This window comes from Pleurodeles waltl, chromosome 1_1 (genome assembly GCF_031143425.1).
Source record: "Pleurodeles waltl isolate 20211129_DDA chromosome 1_1, aPleWal1.hap1.20221129, whole genome shotgun sequence".
NCBI lineage: Eukaryota > Metazoa > Chordata > Amphibia > Caudata > Salamandridae > Pleurodeles > Pleurodeles waltl.
The window spans coordinates 176,117,315-176,137,610 of record NC_090436.1 but is presented as its reverse complement, the minus strand read 5'-3'; the positions used below and the strand labels follow the sequence as shown (position 1 = coordinate 176,137,610).

General features: G+C 44.9%; 1 protein-coding gene across 2 annotated transcripts in view; it reads left to right on the top strand.

The window, feature by feature from the left end:
- FECH (ferrochelatase) overlaps positions 1-20,296 on the top strand; it is a 148,740-nt gene that overhangs the window by 99,872 nt on the left and 28,572 nt on the right. The gene's annotated exons all lie outside the window — the stretch shown is intronic.

Here is a 20,296-nt window from a genome sequence, read left to right as displayed (position 1 = left end):
TTCTCTGAATGTTCATTTGCTCTGCTCCACAAAGCATTGCTGGACAACGAGCATGCTGGTCACTAATGTTATACCATCGTTTACTTTGAGGTTTAAAATGGTGTCCGCAGTTTGTTTTAATAAAATGAACTACGAGTAGTTCTGTTTGATTGTAGCAGAGAACGATTTGAAAGGTGGAGTACCAGTGTTGGAAAAGTTTGACTGTCTTAGCTGCTTGTTGGCCACGTTTGGGTATATTTTATTGGTGTCACCAATGTATTGCCACATCACTGAAAGTACGCACTTTTGTTGATAGATCATCACACCAGTCCGCCATTACGAGTTGTTCAGAGCGGTTCCCGTTGGGCGAGCATACCGCTCCTGGCAAACTCCTGATTTTTCTAAGCCTGTAACCACCAGCCTGGTTTTACCGGGTGCGGATCTGCACCCCGAATAAACTGTGGCAGGTTCAGTACAATCAGGATAGAGACACTGTCTGTCCCCTGCCTGCCCCACCCAGCCACCCAGCACCATGGGAAGAGCAGATAGCACTCCCTCCAGGGAACCTAAAGGTCCCCCCTACCCAGCACCACTAGCCCCCTCCCCCCAAAGATATTACGTGAGGTGATAGATGTCTACTTTAATCTTCTCGAAGTCGGAGAAAGCCAGTGCAACACGACCTTGTATGCTGGGCCCAAAGGTTTTATCTCTTTCCGGGGTTTTTAAATTTCGGAATCCTGTTACTTTCTTTTCAAGGAGATGACCGAGGATAGGTTTGGGCAAGTTTAAGAAATCTGTAAACATTTTAGCTTGTGACAAGTACTCGGGTGTGGATTTCCAGGTCATTTGTTTCAGACAGTTTGCTCCTTCCGACCAGGTATTATACATGAAGGATAAAGAGAAAAGGAATGACGCATTCTCAAACAGCAAACGAGATGATGCAACGAATAGTGTGCTTGAAGTGATAGTGAAGTAGTTTATACAGAAGAAATTAAGGCCTAGCTTGAGGGTGCAGCTGTTTGGGTTATCGCTCATTAACATTTCATTAACACCTGCACGGAGCGGGCTTTGGCTCCCCTCACAGGAGAATTAAGACAGCGCGGCCTACTCAGCCATTATGTTAATAAGGCTGATTGGAAACAAAAATCAACCTTTCAACTGTGCTGCTGCTTACCTGGCTGGCTGCTTACTTGAAAAACTGGAAATTTGACTTCCAAAAAATGGGCATGTCCCAGCAAAGCCTTAGAGCCTCCCTGCACGACAAGGGGCGAGTGAGAGGTGAAAACAGACAGGAGCACGACACAGGATCACACAGCCAGGGCCGGCATTTTCTTGTATCAAAATTGATGTAAAACAGAAACTTTCAGAAATCCTTCTATCCGCAGCCAGCACTGTTCAGTATGACCGTATTCATTCATGTTCATAAGTGAGCGTGACACGCTTTGATCTCTCTCCATCCGAAGAGGAGCTCCCGGTTATTCAAGCTGCACACCTTTAGCTATCCCCCTTGTCCAAAGCCTTAAGCACCCCGGCCAAGCTTACACCCACCCCCAACAGACTCACAGCTAGACATAGGACACGGGTACAGTGCAGTCTGACGTCACTGGGGCTGCTGGTAAATAGCATCCAAAGACCATGCAAACTCTTATCTTTCCAAACTGGGGGATGCTCATGAGAACTTGAGCCTGATGACTTGTGTACTAATGCGTCCTTATGGTCACAGCTTCACACAGCTGCAAGCGCGTTCTCCCCTTTATCCTCCAGAGGTCGAAAAAATGAGTACTATTCAGTTTAGTAATAATAGACTTCTGTTTGTTAACGCCGCAAGCATTTTACGAAGTCTGAGCATTCAGTGAATCGTGTAACATATTCTGCAGCGCACAGCCTGGCCTGTCTCCGATTGTTTTCACACCTGTCAAGGCAGTGAGCGCTCTGCTTATCTGCTAGGCTGTTCCATTGCATTTATACACTGCTCTACCGCGAATAGGAAAGAATACATTTTTTCAGATTATTGCAGCTAACAAAATCATTTCAATATCATAATTTCAAAATAATTTCAATATCATAATATTAAACATGGGTCCTAACCAGTTTGTTTAATCACTTAGGGTCAAATGTACGAAGCATTCAGTATTTCCTAATGGACCAAATTGCAGTTGCCATATGTACAAAGGCATTTTCCAACCCTTAAATAGGAAATCGCAAATAGGGATTTCCGATTTGCAATTCCCTAAGCACATGTACAAAGCATTTCCTAAATGTGAAATGGGCATTAAGGACACGCAATTACCATAGCTCCAAGTCGATGGTACCATGTGAGGTTTAAAAAAAAGAAATGCACCCAAAATGCATTTTTTTCAAGTTACATGTTGCACACACATGGCCCTAGGGCATTTGTTCACGTTACATGTGCACCATCAAACAGGGCCTTATGGCCATAGTTACCCTTGGTATTGCATTTCCTAATTTACAATTTCCTATTAGAAAATCACAAATTAGGAAATGCAAAACCATCCCAACCTAGGAAGGATTGGTTTAGCATTTCTTAAATAGTGGTTTTCTTATAGCGATTCCTACTGTGTAGGAATCGCTATTAGGAATTCAATATTTTTGTACATTCCATTTTGCATTTCCTAAATGGCGATTTCTAAGCAGTTCATGTTTAGGAAATGCAAAATGAGAATTTTGGACATCTGGCCCTTAATGGGCTCAACTTAGAAGACTTTCCTCTGTTACAGGCTGACAAGGCAGCATCCTGCACTTCCTCTTTCCAAGGCTGTACTAAACAGAAGTACTGTTCATTTTCAGATCATAGCCCTGTTGTCATATTTGCCCATGCATGAGGTGTGGCAACAAACATGAAGCAGCAGTCGGCCAAGGATTGATCTGCTCGTGCAATACACTTGTGCTTTGTAGTCAATTTGTCTCTTCTTCAGTCTTATTGACCATTGTTTTTTCTGCTAATATATGGACTTAAGATACCACTGCTTTTTGAGTGCCCATGAAGTGGTATTAAATATATATATATATTTTTTTTTTTAGCTATTCATTATTGATTTTAAGTGCATAACATCAGAATACAATACAAGATGCATACCATATCGGCAGGGTGTCGCCAGTCTATCAGGCTTAAGCAGGCATCTCTAGATGTATGCTCATGTGCTCGCTCGAACCCTCGGAGCCCAGAACGTATCTACCCCACGGCACTGGATCATATTTGCAGCCTCTCTACCAACGAGTGTGAAAGAATCCTCCTCCTCCATGCAATCTCCAATGAATGCCCATATTGCTGAAGTGTGAGCAGTCTAGAGATCGGGTAGATTGAGGCAAGGTATAATAAGATGGGATGGGTTGGGACATCATCTCATTTCACCTCTCCATGATGACAGGAATGACAGAGGTAATAAGACGTCTGTCCCCCTTCAGTCGGTAGACTCAATGTGTACGATCTTCCTGCCCATCGGGAAGTCCGCATAGGGGACCTATAGTGGTGCAGTCTATTCAGTGTAATAACAGTAGTTCAAATACTCTTGATAGCTAAAAAGGTAGATGTGGTCAATGCTGCAGTCTGAGAAATCCAACATCACTGACGAAGGTGTATCAGATAGAGGACTTAGAAACAGAGAGATAAAATGCCCTTTTCTTAAATTGTTATATTTTCTTCTTAAACAAGAACTGAATCTTTCTCGTACGTACATGTCCCTCTAAAGCTTCATATGTGTTTGGCTAAAATTGCATTGAAGTCACACAGATTATCACCACCATAATTTCACTAAGAAACCTTGATTTAGAATCTGTTGCTTAATGTTTGATTCAGCAGTTCAGGCTGGAAAATCATTTGTGTTATAGGAGTAAGAAAGATTTGCACATGGCTGAACTCCAAAATGACACTTAAGGCATAAAAACGATGAATTCAGTGTAGCACCAACAGTTGCATTGTTTAAGAATAATACAAACCTTTGCTTCTCTTCCAGGGGGATTCTCATCAGTAGTCATAAACACTGAATATTCCCGCCCACGTGTGGGGACCCCGGAGCATATATAAACACACATGTATATGTATTAAATGTATATGAAAAAGTAATATTCTGGTAGAGAATTTTAATACAAATATATTATGTACATCTGTAAGCAATAATGCAGTCTATGTTGAGAAACAGGCAAAAAATTCTTTATTTTTTGTGAAGTTTAAAAAAAAAAAAAAATTAAACTCTTCAATTAAATGTAAAACCTTTCTGCATTCAAAGTAGAGAGCATAGGAAGTATAAACAATCCACTGTAAAAGAAAAAACTACATTGAAAATAAAGGAGCGTTATTAGCCAATAGGCTGCATGCAGGTTAACACAGCAGAACCAAAAAACTGGCACCATGCTTTTAAGGCCCTGAGCACCCCCAGTAACCCACCATGCCTCAGAGGTGAGAGTGAGGTGACAGTTGGTTCACAGTTAGGTCAGTTATTTTTTCCGGCTCCTTCTGTTAGGATCCTGGAGCATTGAGCTCTCATTTATCTGAGTTTTTTTGCCAGAAAAACCTTCTGAAAACACCATTTCTTTGCTTTACTCGACGTTTTTCCTTACTACCTTTGAAGTCAAGACTAGAGAAGTCAGGACAGTCGCATTCGACGTCAAGGTTTCAATGATCTCCGTAGACGACATTACATCATCGTTCAACGTCGAGACACTCCTCACCTTTGAGTGTCACATCAAAAATAGCTTCTCAATGTCCCAGCCCTCCTCAAAAGACAGCAACAGGACAAACTTCAGCTGGTGAGATGACTTTACTCCCTTAGGACCCGGTAGTCACTATACCGAGTAGATCATCTGTGGCGTCCTCCAGGGCCTCATCTCAAGGACAGCTCTCCCCCATAAATCTGTCTCCGAGGTGGTTGGAAAGCCTTAACAAGACTCCGGCTCATCAGTTTCCATATTCACAATATTCCCGACTATATATTCTCCCTCGGCTTCTTTTCCAAGAATCTCCAACACCTCCTGCCAAGCGGGCGAAGAGTACCATCTTCTGACCAGCCCGATCCACGACTGCGGTGCAGTCCTTCATGGTCGCGCACAAGAAGTAGATCACAGTCCAGGTGACGATCAAGATCCCGGATCTCTAGATCCCGTCACCAGAGGCGCAGATTCCCTTCATGGTAAATGGCTTCTGAGTCTTCAATCAGAGATTATTCGCCCACTCTGACAAATACTCCTCCAGCAAGAGGTTCTCCAGTAGACATCAACCACTTTCAATGAGGTGTTGGTTAGAGGGGCCCAGAAACTCAATATAGACCTTCCGGAACCGACAACATCATTGTCGGTAATTTTCGAAACACTACACCTTTGTTCCCCTTCTAGGCAGCTTTTACCATTAGTACCTGGTCTTCTGCAGCCAGCCATGGACACCTTTCTGACTCCAGCAAGCCTGTGCGAATCCTAAAGAAATATAAGGCCCCAGAGCAGGATCCTTTATTTCTCAGAGCTGATTCTCCACCGGACTCTGTCATTTTAGCTGCCGCCCGAAAGACCCATTTGGTGGCCTCCTCATCAACGGTCCCTCCAAATAAGGAGAGCAAGCATCTGGATTCGTTGGGTAGGAAAATGTGTGGTACCTCGACATCCTTTATGAAAGTATCTAGTGCCTCTGCACTTTTACCAAGATACGACTTTCTTTGTGGGACTCTCTGAACACGTTCGTAGACAAATTGCCGAGAGAGGACAGACAGGATTTCCAAGAGATCCTTCAGGAAGGAACTCTAGTAGTCAACCAGGTAATCAGTGCGGCTGCGGATGGCTCAGACCTAGCGGCTCATGGATATGCACATGGCATATGTGCAAGAAGGTAATCTTGGCTTTGTCTCACAGGTTTAAAGCAGGAGGCTCAACATCGCGTCCTGAACCTGCTATTCACTGGGAACTCTGTTTGGGACCCATATAGATGATGAGGTGGCCAAAATTAAGTCGTAATTGGACACTGAAAACTGTAGGGCTAGACAGACACAAAGAATACCGGAGAAGGTATAGGCCATATGATAGGCGTCCATATCAGCAGAGGGTTCAAACCCCTCATTGGCCCTAAAGGCCACAGCAAAGGAAAGAACAACCTTTCCACCAGTCCCGTAAGACAACAAGAGAACGTGGTTCAAGTAGACAAAATCAGTCTACCCCCAAAACATCAGGCAAACAATGAGGACTCGCTTCCCCTGATCCTGTCAACCACTCCAGTGGGGGGGAAGTATTGCGAATTATGTAAACGAGTGGCACTCCGTAACAAAGGACAAATGGGTGCTAAATATTGTCGAGAATGGGTATTCTCTACATTTCAAGTCTCCTCCTCTTCCGGTACCACCAACAAGATCAAAGTGTCATCACCAGTCTCTCCTGCAAAAAGAGGTTCTAATTATGCTGCAAAAAACGAGCTATCGAAAAAGTCCCACCTTTGCAAAGAAGAAAAGGAGTGTACTCCGCTCTTTCTTAGTACAAAAGAAAAGTCAAGACTGGGGTTTCAGACCCATTTTGGATCTGAGACATCTAAACAAGTACATTTGAAAAGACAAATTCAGAATGCTGGCCCTTCATCAGATTTTTCCTCAGCTCCATCAAGGGAACTAGATGTGTTCCATAGATCTACAGGATACATATTTTCACATCCCGGTGATAGTGAAACACCGCAAATTCCTTTGCTTCGTAGTTGCATCCCAACATTACCAATTCAGGGTACTGCCCTTCGGGCTAAAATTAGCTCCTCGAACATTCTCCAAATGTGTAGCAACAATAGCAGCACACTTGAGAAAGCAAAACATCTTCATTTACCCTTATCTCGACGATTGGTTACTGAAAGGCAGCTCTGTAGAACAAACTTTTTTTTTTTAAACATCTTTTTATTTGTATTTATTGTACATTACACAACAGAAGTAAATAAAATAACAAATTAGAAACATTCTCCATGTGCAGTATGAGTACATTTGGAGTTGCTCGCTTATGTGTAGTGCCAATGTTACAGTCGATTCATGGCTATTTTGATATTTGCTGGTAGTAAACTTGGAGATAGTTTGAGAAAGAGGAAAAAAAAAAAAATAGGAACTAAAGAGGAAAGTTAAGTGTAATAGTGATAGAACACGTGGAAAGGGGGCAGCTGTAGGGAGCCATAAAGAACTGCTTCATTATTGTGGCGGTGTCATTCAGTTATTTCATTTTTATTTTTTCCCAGCTGATAAGTGTTAGGAGTATGCTTAGTGCTTTTTATAAGTTATTTACTGCTTGCTATTACTCCTGTTGTTCGTTGATCTTTTTGAGTGTTTATGTTTTTGTGGTCGGGGGGCGCTCATTGTCCTTGCTTTCGAGTGTTGTGACAAAGGAGTTCCAGGTTGTAAGGCCCTCCACCTTGATCCCTCTATCCTGTAATGACTGCAATGTATATGTCTCTGCTTTTGCCCAGCGCAATAGTTCTGTGTGCCAGAGTGACAACCCTGGAGCATTAGGGGCTTTCCAGTGCATAGCTATTAATCGTCTGTACAATACTAATGCTAAGTCTATACATTTGTGTATTTGCTTTTTGCCTTTAGGTCTTTCTCTTATTCCCAGTAAGCAGAGCGCTGGGCTGAGGTCCAATGGAATTTCGAGCCATGCAGTTATTTGAGTTATTATGTTGTTCCAGGCATTCAGGATCGGAGGACAGTCCCAGGTCATGTGAAAGAAGGTGGCTTCCTTGGAGCCGCATCTTGGGCATCTCTGGGTTGATTGAGGAAACATTTGTGCAAGTCGGTGTGGTGATAGATATGTCTGATGTAGGTAGTTAAACTGTGTGTATTTTAGCCTAGGGTTACGTGATACTGTGTGTGTCGATGTTAAAGCCTGGTTCCACTCATGTTGTGAGAGAGTGTAAGTGAGGGTCTGGTCCCATCTGCTTTTAGCTTGTTCTTGGCCTTGTGTGAATTGTGCAGTCAGGGTTCTATATATTCCTGAGATATTCGGCGGGTTTTGCAGGTTATTTAATAATTCGTGTAGGATTGGGGCTACAGTAGGTTCTTTGTTCCGCATTTCCATGTAGTGCGTATTAATTGTCGCACCGCACCGAACGTAATAAAATCGCCTCGTCCTAAGTTGTGAACGGCATCTAGTGCCTCATATGTGCGTATTTGCCCGTCGTTGAATAAATCGCCCACTGTTTGTATGCCTTTCTTCTGCCAGGTTGATAAATCTAATTTTGCAGTTATTATTTCGATTTTGGGTATATCTAACAGGGGTATCTTGGGAGAGTATTGTGGTGTCTTGTCTCCATGCAGCACATATTTATGCCATATTCGTCGCGCATTATGCAATAGTATATTTTGCGTGCGCCCTGTGTCGTCTCTATTTGACAGGTGGCGTAATATATTAGAGTGTCCTAATTCGCCGTGTATACTTTGTGCCTCTATATTTGCAGGATCGTGTATCCATTTAAGCACCCACTGTAGTTGGGCAGATGCATAGTATAGTTCTAGTCGTGGTACCCCCATCCCGCCTATCCCGCCTTGTGCAAGTGGGTAGTGTATTTTGTTTTGGGCCACTCTACGACGGCCGTTTCCCCAAATTAGATCTGACAATATGCTGGACAGGGATTTGAAGAAGGAGGCAGGAAGTATTAATGGTAGCGCGGAGAAGAAGTATAGTAGTCGTGGTAAGACCACCATCTTTGCAATGGTCACTCTGCCCAGAGGGGACAGTGGGAGCGAGCACCAGAAGGGTAAGGAACCGCAAAGGGCCCTGATCGCGCGTCCCAGGTTACCTTCTTTGAGATCCTGGGGGTCGTGGTAAATATTTATGCCCAAGTATTTAAATGTAGTGTAGCACCATTGTAGCTCAGTCGGAGAATGGGCTCCGCGGCATGCGTCTGGGATCGCCCGCATAGGGAATAGACAGGATTTCGACCAGTTGACCTTAAGCCCGGATATGGTACCAAATTGATCTAGCAGCTCAAGCATGCTAGGAAGGGAGGTGGTATAATTACGTAGAAATATTAATGCATCATCTGCATATAGAGAGACTATGCGGTGCTGTGGGCCATCCTGAATGCCCCAGTCGGACGCATACGTACGAAGTCGGGCGGCCAGGGGCTCAATGGCGAGAGCAAACAGCAGTGGAGATAATGGGCATCCCTGTCTTGTACCTCTTTCCACTCTAAACCTCTCAGATATAGTTTCGCCTGTTTTAACTCTAGCTGTCGGTTCAGAGTACAATGTTTTAATCCACCCAACAAATGCCTTGCCAAAGCCCATCAGTTCAAGTGTTTTTAGTAGAAAAGGCCAACCCAGTGTGTCGAACGCTTTTTCAATGTCCAGTGATACCGCTACTCGTCCGTTTTCATTTTCAGGGGTGCTTGCCATTAATCGTAGTAAGTTCCTAATATTGACGTGTGTTGCGGCCGGGTATGAATCCCGATTGGTCGTGGTGCACCAGAGCCGGCAATAGTGGGAGAAGGCGATTTGCTAGTATTTTGCCTAGTATTTTGCAGTCTGTGTTTAATAGTGATAAAGGTCGGTAGGAGCGGACATCCATTGGATCTCGGCCTGGTTGGTGCAACACCACTATTATAGCCTCTCGTTGCGATTCAGGTAGTTGACCTCGTTCTAGGGCTTCGCTCAACATTTCAAAGTATGGCGCTAGTGTTTGCGTTTGGAAGGTGTTATAATATTCTATGGGAAGGCCGTCGCCTCCTGGTGCTTTACCGTTTGTCAACTGACATAATGCCTGTTGCACCTCCGCTAAGTCGATTGGTCTATCTAGTTCCTCGGCTTGTATTAGTGTGAGTTGCTTTATTTGTATTCCATTAAGGAACTTACGGAGCTGTTCTTGTGTTGGGGGGTATGCGCTCTATATAGTGTGCTATAATATTCTCTGAAGGCAGCGTTTATTTCAGCTCGGGTATTTACGATTGCTCCCGAGCTTAGTCGTATCGCCCCTATAGGAGCACTATGTCTTTCGCTCTTCAAGAGCCATGCCAGTAGTCTGCCCGGTCTATCGCCCTCTGAGTGCATACGGGCCATATGATATTTATAGTCAAATTGTCTCAGGCGGTGATCTGCTTCCTTCCACTGTGTGCGCGTAGCTGTGAGGCTCGCATTGTCTAATTCTCCCTCTGCAAATTTACATTCTGCTGTTCTCACATTTTGCTCAAGCGTTCGAATTTCGTTTGTCAGTGTTTGTCTTACCCCCTTGGACATTGACATGCATTTGCCCCTAACCACCACCTTATCATCCCATTCAGTTGCTCTGGACTTCGTGGTTCCATTATTAAGTGCAAAATAAGTGGGGATTTGGGTGGCTATTTGTTTCCTGAAAGGGGGGTCCAGTAATAGTTGTGGTTGCAAGCGCCACGTTGGAATGCGTGTGCGTGGTCTGCCCCACTTGATTTGTGCCATGAGTGGGCTGTGATCTGAGATCACTCTGGCGGTATATTCTGCTTTGGTGAATTTGTGTGTCAGTTCGAGCGAACAAAGTATTAGGTCTATGCGGGTGTGTAGGAGGTGGACAGGTGAGTGGTAAGAGTATTCCCTGTCCAATGGGTGGAGATGCCTCCACACATCGATCAATCGGCGCTCGGATATCCAGGATTGCAGTGTTTGTGAGTTTTTCCTTACTGGGGCAGCCACCAGCGGGGGGTGTGATCTGTCCATATCTACTTGTGGCACGCAGTACATGTCACCACCCCATATGTTGGGTATGTTTAAGGTGTTTGATAGGTGAGATATGGTGGTTTGTAGAAATTCGTTCTGTTTAACGTTAGGAACGTATAACCCAGTAATCGCTAACGCCGCTCCGTCCAATGTGCCGATCAGCTGAATATACCTGCCTTCTCTATCTGTTGTATTATGTTTTATAGTGTATGGTACCCCGGGGGCTATCCAGATCACAACCCCCCTTGCGAAAGATGATGTGCCTGCTGTGTATAGCTGTCCTGCCCAGCATTTTTCTAATGATTTAGCATCTGCTGGAGTGATGTTTGTTTCCTGTAATATAGCAATGTGTATATGATGGCGTTTTAAGTGTGCCCGAACCCTGTTGCGCTTAACTGTTCCGGACATGCCTTTTACATTCCATGTTATTATGTTATATGTTGTGTCCTTATGTATCATTTTACGTTGTGTTGGCTATCGCCCTGAGGGTCCGCCTCCGGGGATAATGTTGGCTCCTTGTAGCGCCCAGCATGATATCGACGCAACGCTTTAACCCCCGTCCGTTTGCAGTCCCGCATGTATAGGATAATGATGGCCCGAGAAGTTGGTGAAAGCACCTACTAAGAACGGTAGAATAGAGAAAAATGATAGAAACCAATAAAAAGGATATACTGGGCGAGGCCCAACTTTAAGTGTTTTGGCACAACCGGTGCCTAAATCGTGTCCAATGGGATACTGTTCCATTCAGGTACCGTGTAGGTAGTGGGGGGCGCGTGTAGATAACGGCCAGGTTCTCGCCCCTGGCCCATATTAGTGCTGATTGTTCCCAGCGCCAGCATATGTGTTTCCTTGTAGTTGGGTGTTGTTATTTCAGCTTCAGCGCGCGGCCGCGCCTGGCCAGCATGCCACCAGTGTAGTTTTGAAGTGAGCTTTCCCTCGTGTTGTGTCCATTGACGTTTTAAGGTAGGTGTCGCAAATTTCGACCTTACGGGGATACCAGGAAGTGGTTCTCATATTTCGTCGGCCGCACGTGGGGTGAGGCTGGGACCTCTCGCCAGCGGAGAAAGGGAGGGGCTGGTGCCACTGTGTTGCGAGCTGCTGTCGATGTACTCTGCTTCATTGTTAGTGCTCAGTTGCGAACGTGCTAGTGTACTGATCTCTTTTAAGGCTTGTGCTTGATCATCTGCCATTTGTGTTTTGGTTGGCCTCACCAAGTTGTTTTTCTTTTTTTCCCCTCTATGGTGGTATGGGGTTATCCATTCTTCCTTTGTCTTGTCTTCATTTGTTGGAACGACTAGGCCTTTCGCGTGTGCCCAGGTCCAGGCGTCTTCCGGCGTTGGAAATATGAGCGTTTTTTCATCTGAAATTATCCGGAGGCGAGCTGGGAACATGAGTGAATAAGTGATTTTATTCTCTCTTAAGACTTGCTTGACCTTGAAGAACGAAGCCCTTTTGTTTTGAACTTCAGTCGTATAGTCCGGGTAGGCAGTGATGATGCAGTTCTCCATGTTGGCTGTGCCAGAGGTTCTGAAATGCTGTAAGACAAGGTCTCTGTCTCTACAATTTAGAAATTTCGCTATAAATGGATGGGGTGGGGTGCCCGGGCGAGGAGGTCTACCTGGGATTCTGTGAGCTCTTTCTATGATTGGAACTTTTGTAGAGTCTTGTATTTTTAATGTGTCTTTAAGCCAGTTTTCCAGGAATACTTAAGCCTGTGGCGTTTCTGCTCTTTCTGGGATTCCCAAGAATCTGATGTTATTGCGTCTGGACCGGCCCTCCGCCTCCTCAGTTCTTCGTTGTAGCTGTGTGATTTCCATTTCTAGTTGCTGTATTTTATTTTTCATAACAGTCACCTCTGGTTGGATGTTTTCTAATGCTGTTTTTGCATCTGCAACCCTATCTGTAAGTTTGTGGTGATCTGCTCGAAGAATGGCGATTTCCGAAATTGCAAAGTCAATTTTGGTCTCAAGAGAGGTCTTAGTGTCCATAACAGAATTGTAACGAGTGCGTGCGAAGTGTCTCATTCACTTGCGATATTGTTGTCCTTTGTGAGTCTGGTGGGGTACCGCTGTCCGAGCTGGGTCCCAATTTGGGAAGCTTTGGTTTGACCATTATGGGCCTGATTCTAACTTTGGAGGACGGTGTTAAACCGTCCCAAAAGTGGCGGATATACCACCTACCGTATTACGAGTCCATTATATCCTATGGAACTCGTAATACGGTAGGTGGTATATCCGCCACTTTTGGGACGGTTTAACACCGTCCTCCAAAGTTAGAATCAGGCCCTATGTCTTCTATAGTATGCTTATGAAGCAGCCAAGAGTATTGTGTCCTGCCCGCACGGGGCCGCCGAGCGTTGCGATGAGGCAATGAGCGGTCCCCAAACGGTAGGCTATGTGAGAAGGCCCCGCTCTGTTTAACTTCTAGAACGGGTTGGTTTTGCTTATTTTGCGCGCTTGAATCATGACCTTATGTTTGATTTCGGAAGTCCTTCGGATCGGGCCATCCGCGGTGCTGCGGGCACCCGGTCCCACGATGATGTCCTTCTGATCGGCCGATACCCTGTGTCCACAGCTCGAGGCACGCCGCGAGCGGCAGCGAGAAACGCCCTGCAGGTCAGCTTGAATACTTTTATTGTCCTTGTCTAGGGCCGTTGCTCTGAGTTCGCGGCAATTCGGCCTAGCTCATCTGGAGCCGCGGTTACCGCCTCGCCCCGGGTCCACTACCTCCACCGTCTCTGGGCCTATTAGTCGCCAAGCAATGGGGGGCTCCCAGCGGGGGGCCAGGCCGCTCCGCCGCACATAGTTTCGATTTAGTTGCGCTCAACCCACGGAAAAGCACTCCTCTGGGATTGTAGTGTCCCCTCTGCGCCTCCTACCTCGGTGCGCTGCTCCGAGCTTTGCGCCCGCACCCGTCCTTAGCCACGTGCTCTGCTCAGCCCTACCGCTACCTCCGCCGGTTCGCCGAACTTCAAGTGTATGGCCGCTGAGAGCTCCGATCTATTTAGCTGTACTCTTCCGCTGATCCGCTATTTCCGTTCGAGGGGCTGGGCCGCGATCCCGGCCTCGTGGGTCCGGTCAGCCGGGTCGAATGGCACCCGCTGATGTTCCCCTCGGCTCTGGTCTCACGGGACCGCGCACTGCCCGTTCTCAGCTGTTGCATGCGTTGCGGAGCCTAGCTATCCCATGAAAAGACTCAGAGGAGGCTCTGGTGTGCAATTTTAGTGTAATTTTGGTGCTGGGGCCAGGATTAATGAAGGATTCTAGTGGGCCAAGAGCGGAGCTCCTCGTTCAAGCGTCCGTTCCGGCCGCCATCTTGGCCACGCCCCTTCTGTACAACAAACTTTGAACCACTTCAAGATCGTTTTGGGCACCTTCAACACACTAGATCTGCAGGTCAACCTACAAAAGTCCCTACTAAGTCCAACCATGAGGCTCCACTACCTAGCGGCAATTCTGGACACCAGTCTAGAAAGAGTGTATCCTTCGGAGGAGAGACTATTATCAATAGCACAGAAGTGTCACAGTATTCTTCCCACTCTACGACCTACAGTCAGACAAATAGCTTTGCTACTGGGCTCCATGGCCTCCTGCATTTTCATTGTCCCGAATGCCAGATTACGCATGAGGCCTCTTTAGGAGAACCTGGAAGTTCAGTGGAGTCAACTGAGCCAGATGGGAAGACAGAATAAACCTCTAACATGTGGCAAAAACCTCGCTACAGTGGTGGACTCGCCGACAACATCTGTTGGTAGGGGTTTCTTTTCATCAGAGCACTCCTACCGAGACCCGAGTAATGAATGCATCACTACAGTGTTGGGGAGCTTACATGGGCTCTCGCCAAGCCCAAGGTCTCTGGTCGAGAAAGGAGCAGCAAAACCACATCAATCTGCTGGAACTGAGGGCAGTTCATCCGGCTCTCAAGTCGTTTTACCCATCCATCAAGGGCAAATCCATTTTAGTCCAAACAGACAACATGACCACGATGTACTATTTGAACAGACAAGGGGGAACCCGATCTCGCCCTCTATCTCGAGAGTCACAGACCATCTGGCGTTGGATACTAGCGAGGAGGCTGTCAATCACAACGGTTCACCTACCGGGGGAACAAAACACAAAAGTGGATTCCCTAAACCTCTCAGACTCGCACGACTGGGTGCTTCACGATGACGTCGTAGCAGACATTCTTCAGTTATGGGGGTATCCTCAATTAGACCTGTTTGCCGACGAAACCAACAAAAAATACCCAGACTTCGCATCCATGTTTAACCAACCAGGGATGAAGGGGAATGCCCTGTTGATAGATTGGTCAGGGACATTTATCTACGCTTTTCCACCCATTCCCCTAATTCCTACGGTGAACAACAAACTCTACAGGTCCAAAACCAGGATGATACTAATAGCCCTGAAATAGCCCCGCCAATGATGGCACACAGATCTCCTCCAGTTGTCAGAAAAACCTCACAAGAGGCTGCCGTGCAGACCGGAACTTCTCAACAGACTGGAGGGGAAAGTTCTACATCCCAACCTTCCCTCGCTGAGCTTGACGGCATGGCTCCTGAATTCCTGCAGTATGGCCTCTCACAGGAATGCATGGATGTTTTAAAGGAGTCCAAAAGAACCTCCATGCGACGCTCTTATGCGCTCAAATGGAAAAGATTCTACATGTGGTGCAGACAGAATGATTTAAATCCCATCCTGGCTCAAGAGGAGGTTATCCTGCCCTACCTCCTTCACCTTGCGAAGTCAGGACTCCAGTTTTCCTCCAATTAAGGTACATTTGTCTGCCATTACGGCTTATCGTAAATCGCCCTCACAAAAGTTATCCTTTACTATGCCAGTGGTTAAGGATTTTCTAGAGGGGTTGAAAAATGTTTTTCCACCAGTTTGTGCACCTTTACCTCCATGGGAATTGAATGTGGTCTTGTCTAAACTTATGGCCGCTCTCTTTGAGCCCATTCACAAAGCTTCTTTGCAACACCTTACGTGGAAGACCGCTTTTCTTGTTGCTATTAATTCAGCTAGAAGGGTCAGCGAAATTCAGGCTCTCTGTTCAAAAGAACCCTATACAGTTTTTCACTATAACAGAGTAGTCCTACGGACCCATCCTGGGTTTTTACCTAAGCTTTTTTCGGACTTCCATATTAATCAAACCATATCGCTTCCAACTTTTTTTCCCAAGCCTGCTACTCCGGCAGAGAGAACATTGCACTCCCTGGACTTGAAGAGGGTGCTAACATTTTATCTTGTTAAGACTAATAGCATCAGACAATCTGATCGGTTATTTGTAAACTACAGACACATGAGAACAGGCAGGGCAACCTCAAAATCAGACGATTTCTAGCTGGATAGTTTCATGTATTGTGACTGCATAGCAATGGGCTAATAAACAATTGGCTGCCAATCCTAAAGCTCATTCTACAAGAGGCAAGGCGGCAGCAATAGCCCTTCTTAAGAATGTACCCATCTCCGAAATTTGCAAGGCTGCAACATGGAGATCGGTGCATACCTTTACAAGGCAATACAGCCTAGATTCAGATGCTAAGACAGACACTCAAGTGGGCCAGGCTTCATTAAGAAATTTATTTAACTAAGACAAATAGACTGCCTGTGCTTCTACCGCTTCGTACGCAGGGGTATGGGATGGGCTTGTAATCTATTCAGTGTTTATGACTATTGATGAGGATCCCCTGGAAGAGAAGGATAAGTTACTTACCTGTAAATCCTTGTTCTCTTTCAGGGGTATCCTCATCAAAGTCATAAACAACCCACCCTCCTCCCCGGATGTGATTTTAGAGGTACAGCAGTACTGATCTATTTCTTCTTAGTACCGTAAAAAAGTACTGACCTAACTGTGAACCAACTATCAACTCACTCTCACTTTTGAGGCATGGTGAGATACTGGAAGTGCTCAGGGCCTTTAAGGCACGGTGCCAGTTTTTTGGTTCTGCTGGGTTAACCTGCATGCTGCCTATTGGCTAATAATGCTCCTTTATTTTCAATGTAGTTTTTTCTTTTACAGTGGATTGTTTATACTTTCTATGCTCTCTACTTCGATTGCAGAAAGGTTTTACCTTTAATTGAAGAGTTTATTTAATTTAAAAAAAGAATTCACAAAAAATGCCAGTTTTTCAACCCAAGACTGCATTATTGCTTACAGATGTACATAATATATTTGTATTAAAATTCTCTACTAGAATATTACTTTTTCATATACATTTGATACATATACATGTGTGTTTATATATGCTTCGGGGTCCCCACACGTGGGCTGGAGTATTCAGTGTTTATGACTTTGATGAGGGTACCCCTGGAATAGAACTAGGATTTACAGGTAAGTAACTTAGCCATCCTTCACCTTTTTGGTTTTCTCTGTTAAAATATTTGTGCCTAGTCAAATTTATTATGATGGAACAGCAGCCCTCTGTACACCACATCAGAATGGCTGTCAGTTCAAGCACCATGTGGGCTTTAGCGTAACCAGCATGGAAATAAACAGTATGTTTTTTTTCTACCTGTGTATCTCGACCCTTCCTTCATATTCTTCTCGCCACCGTCAAAGGAGGTCTCCTCAGCTCATTGATGTGCTGTGGGACTGGGGAACAGATCGGCACCACCTCCTACTTGGTTTGCGGTCTCCTTCTGGCTTGACTCTCAGTGCCAGGGGTTTCCTCTTCAAATAGTATACAAAAGGGGTGTAGCAAAGCCAATGTGTTTGGATGTAACTGAAAATATAGGCAAGACCGTTTGTATTTGCCAATGCTTGTTTATGTAGGGAATGTAAGGCTGCTACTATTATGTGCCTCAGACGATCAGTGAAAGCTCACATTACAAAAAACCTAATGTGGGGGTTAGATTCTAACAGGTGAAAGAGAATCTGAAGAGGAAAACAGCTGGACGAAGGGCATGGTTTAGAAAAAGCCATTGTAAAAGAAATGGGGCGCTTTGCATATGCCCATCCACTTTTTGTCCCGATTTTGACCCCTAGATGCTAGTTTTCCGACTCTGATAGTGCACTGGGACCTGCTAACCAGACTCCAGTGTATGTGTTCTTTCCCTGAATCATTTGTTGACATGTTTATTACATGATTGGTGAAGACTTTACCCCCTTGTAAGCCCCTAGTAAATGGTACCCAGGGCACAAGTGGTAAAGGGTCCCCAGGGCTGCAGCACAAGTTTGTGCCACCCTAGGTGACCCATACCAACTCCTGATGGCAGGCCTGCCATTGCAGACTGTCAGAGTGGTGCAAAGAGCTCGAGTTCGACTGTGTCCTCACCAAGAGTGGCACAGTCACATGCACTGCCTTATATGTATGTCAGACACTCCTAAGGTAGGCCTCTGCAACCTAGGTGGGAGGGTGCATTATATTTAAGGTGCTGACATACAAGCACAAGCTTCTATGTCTCTATAGCGTCCTTTCCATTAAGGTACACTATAAGTGCAGTCTGGTCCATAGGAAAACATGGGACTTAAACCCTTGGTTGATTAGGGCCACTAGCTCAATTAGTGATGCTGCTCATGGTGGTAGCAGTACTGAAGATAAGTATGTTTTTGAAAATTATGGAATTGTAGTCGTTGTAATGGTGTTGGTAATTTTGGCAGTGTTAGTGATTACAGTGGTCGTGGTGGGAGTAGTAGTGGTGGTCATTTTGCCCCGTTATGTTTGTAGAAATTATTTCAAGCTTTCAGGGTCATTTTATCAGTCAGCTGTTGAAAGTGTTACAGGAGCGCCATATCTGTGTATCCATCATCAAAGTTTAACCGATAAGCAGAACTTCAGGGTTATCCATTAAGACCACACTACTTTAGTAGTCTATCTAAAGGGAGATCACCATGCACTGGAAGGATCCCAGAGGTCCACAAACATCAAGATGGCGGGACACACTAGTCGGATGGGCTGAAGCTGAAGGAAGGGCCCTGCACCAAGAAGTAGCAAGAGGAGCTGGGAGTGTAGACTGGGTGAGGCAGTGGGACCACTTGCTCGATCGCCTTAAGGACCCAAACACTGAAGCCCAGGATCAAGACACATCATCGGAAGAATCAGATGTAGTCGAAGAGCGGAAGCACTAGCACATAAACACGAGATGTACCACGCACCTGGCACCAGTAACCCAGAATGACAATTTCCAAGCGGGACAGTGTGCATGGGTGGGGCTGATAAAGAGGAACGGGATCAGGGGATGGTAACACGGGTTAAGTTGATTAAGGCTTGTTTGTTGAAAAAAACGCTAATAAAAATATATTTAAAAAAAAATACTTTAGTAGTCTATCTAACATCAAACTGAAGTCTTCATCAATTAAGTTAGGTGTGTCAGCGATCTGCTTTACAGTCAGTCCCTCACTTTTCCCCTATATTATTAACTGGGTGCACTGTGGTAAATATGCCAGTTCTTTATAGACATTCCTCACAATTAAGTACTGCGAGATGAATCCAAACATTGGTCTTTGTTTTCCTGGTGTTCCTCACCTTTTGCCATTAGAACATTAGGTCTACCAGGGTAATCGTGCAACCCTTCTTGTCTGGGTTTTCACAGACAGATATGAGTTGAAGCTTAAGTATTAGGACTTTTTGTGGTGATGGATGCAGTCTTATTTTTATTTCTTCTTCACTTGCGGATTGATTATTTACTGGTGAAGATACCTGTCCTGAGGTGTTTTATTTACTGATAAAGGTTTCTTCGTTATCAGTTTGAGATGCTACAGATTGTCTTTTCAGTTGACTTCTTCTCTGAGCGTTAATTGTAGGATCTACCAACAACAATAACTGTTGAGCTTCGGAGCTTGGTCGTCACCAGTGCTGGCCACCATTTTGTCACAATTTTTTAACTTAGGGTTTATTTATTTATTCATTTCTTTATTTATTATTTGGAGTTAACTTAAAAGGCTTCCTAGTTCTAAGAGGCGTATTAAATAGTGTTAACTTGGTAACACAGTGAGGGAACTAGGTGTATTCAGTGTGCACCTTTTTAAGATACATATTGGATGTCAGTGTTGTGTTAAAAGACTTCCTGTTTTTCAGACACTGACCAGTTTTGGGTAGTTTGACTAAATTATGTGGAGCCTAAAGAGCTGGTGAGAGGTCAGCTGACCTCCTACATGGTTTACCAGCTCACCTTAAGTCAGGCCCTCTCTCCAGCACTCAATACCTCCCACCCCCACTTTCACGATTAGACCATTAAAAAAATAAAATGTACATGTGCAAGTATCAGTGTTCATTGAATGTTATTTACAACAATACAGTCAAAAATGTATCTATTTTATGTGCAGGTAATCCGGAAGAATTATATCATCTTGCTTACATATATTAAGTGATATAATCATTGGCGCTTGGTTATAGTGCTGGCAGACGTTGGCCTCCGTTTCAGATATTATTTATGCTCATAGCTCCTCCTTTTCAATTTTCATCTCTCAGTGAAAGCTGTCTAGATGTGAAATACCATTTGTGGGCTACTTTTGTTATTTTACTTTAAGCACTACTTGAGACTGCATGTGTTTGTTAGCTTTCTCCCCTACCGAACACCTTCTCCCCCAAAGTTTTTTCCCCCTGTCCTTCATCTGCTGCTTTCCACTCCTCCCACCACCCAGCTTTAATTTTATTTTATCACCTCCTCCTCACCTACGTTTCTTCCTAACATCCCCTCCTTCATTACTCCCTCGCACCTCATGGGGAA